Genomic DNA, 2,520 nt, shown 5'->3' with positions numbered 1-2,520 from the left:
TTTTTAACAGTTAACACATTAGTATATTTAGATAAAAATATTTAAATAACGAAAACAACTCGCAATAAACTATTTTAAACAAAAATATGATTGACACTTTTTTAGAAAATTCTTCTCTCTCTCTCTCACTCTTATTAATCGTTACATACCCATGTTTCCTCTTTGACGATTCTCGCATAACTGTTTTATTCTGGCACATTCTTCTAAACATTGTTTCAAACATCATATATGTGATAATGGTTAATATAGATTTTGAATATATATATGTTGATATAATAAAAGAGCGATGTCTATAAGTTTAAGTTTATTACATAACTATTAATTTTTTAATTAGTATTCAATACTATTACAGTTTCATTATCATATACCATATAAAAAACAAAGTATTTTCATATTCTTTCGATTTTCGTTTGCACATTTTGCAGTATTTTGGTTACAACCAAATAATTATTTCTTAATTCATAACATAAACATTATAAACAATATTATTCCACATAAGGCTCATATGAATCGACGAAACCTAATTTCATTAATATTTTCAAAACGCTCTCACATTCCTCAAAAAGTAACAAAATTATTTTACTATAAACTAAAAATACACGTTATAAAAAGTGTTAATTGTTAATGTCGAATGTTAAATGTTTATAAGTATCAAGAGTGTCAATTTATCGCGAAAACTCAATTAAGAATGGCCACGAACGAAATGGTCCTCTCGTCGTAACTTATTTACACCCTATTATTCCTTTTCAAGTTTGTTCTGTTTCATTCTCGTATTACACGATGAAAACTCTCTATGGTAATGGTTAATATAGATTTTGAATGTATATGTGTTGATATAATAAAGGAGCGATGTCTAAGAAAGGGACGAGTGGGACAAGTATGCATGGGATGTCAATATCTAATGGATTCAGGCTATCGTGATAAATGAGTATGCCTGTAATGATCGAGGTGTGTGTGAATTGTGTATGTTCATGCAATGTATGGAAGTAGGAAGAACAAACCAGAGAGATTGGGCATAGGTCAGTTGTAATTGAGTCGTAATAGGGAAAATAGGTGTGAGCGTGTGATTGCGAGAAATTAATTAGATTTATACTTAATATTTGTGTTTGATCACTTTTTGTAATTAAATAAAGAATTGTTCTTATTGTTATTGATATTTTATTCACCGCTAACAATTTATACTAGACTACACTCGCACATATTATATTTATATCATCGCAAATGAATTCACACATATAATACCAACACTCGCAACACTTACCTGTAAATAATGTATATCAATTAAGAGAATAGTTTTAGTTATGCGAATTTTTCGAATTTTGACTTCGGAATTTTTGTATTCGACGCAAAGGACGGAAAATTTTTAAGACAGTAAAAATAAAATCGACTTTTTGAAGGTTACATACTGATCTGCCCCCTTAATCAAATTCCTAAGATCGCTGTTAATTAATATATAAAATTTGAAATAAATTAAAGATGCGTGGAATGTCGAAATAAAATAATTCTACATATTAATTTGTATCCGATTTCTTATTTACCGTTTTAAAAATATATTTTGCAGCATAAAGTCTTCGAATTGCTATTTTCCTGTAACGAAAAAATCACCGAGTGCAAAGGGTTAACTAAAAATTTTCCAAAATGAATAGACATCGTGATTAGAATACCCAATAAATCTTGGAATAATTTAAAAATAATTTAAAAAGCTACCGTGTGCTTCAAAAAGATTCGAATACCTTTGTACTCTGTAGATGGGATTGTTGCAGTGTCAGCAGGCCTTGTGTAACATCTGTATGCCTCCTTGCAAAGCAAGAGAGTGTCCCAGGACAGAGGCCTATGTATCGGAAGCACAGGGTGTAGGTCGGATGCCAGAAGAGGATTGATCGTTTGACCAAAACGGACACGGTAAACACGGAAAACGTAGTCTCGCCAGGAGTGCGTGTCAACGGGACAATACTCGAGAGATCCTGGTGATTTTGCTCAGCGTGATGCTCCTTCTTCTGCACGACTGGCTCTTCCATTACCGGAAATTTGTTCCGGAAGGACCGATCGATGATAACTCTGAGCAAAGCTTTCCAAGTTCGTCCGTGGAACCGATGCTATTATCGTATCCTGACACGCCATCGCCGTCGCTTAGAACATCCTTAGTCGTCGTTCACTCTTTATACTTGCACGAAAATATTCGGACATTAAGGTATGCCTGAATTAATCGCTTAGCATCGCAGATACTTACGGATCGTGTTTGTTATTCATTCTGGGGATAACATGTTTATTTAAGTTAACAAAACCATGTGTTTTATTTAATAAATTTATACGGATTCACTATAACAAATTATAAATAAAATAATACCCTATTTTCACGCCACAAAAATATTCGGACACTTGGCATAAATAACATTATATAACCCTAATTTATTTATATAAACACGTTTTTTAATATTTTGTCGCATGGCCTCTTTGTTTCGATACGTGCCTGAATCTGTTGGACATATTAAAAAATGATTTTTTCCAAATAATTCGTAC

Source organism: Eufriesea mexicana, unplaced genomic scaffold, assembly GCF_001483705.2.
Source record: "Eufriesea mexicana isolate 0111107269 unplaced genomic scaffold, ASM148370v2 scaffold325, whole genome shotgun sequence".
NCBI lineage: Eukaryota > Metazoa > Arthropoda > Insecta > Hymenoptera > Apidae > Eufriesea > Eufriesea mexicana.
This window is presented reverse-complemented; position numbering follows the sequence as displayed.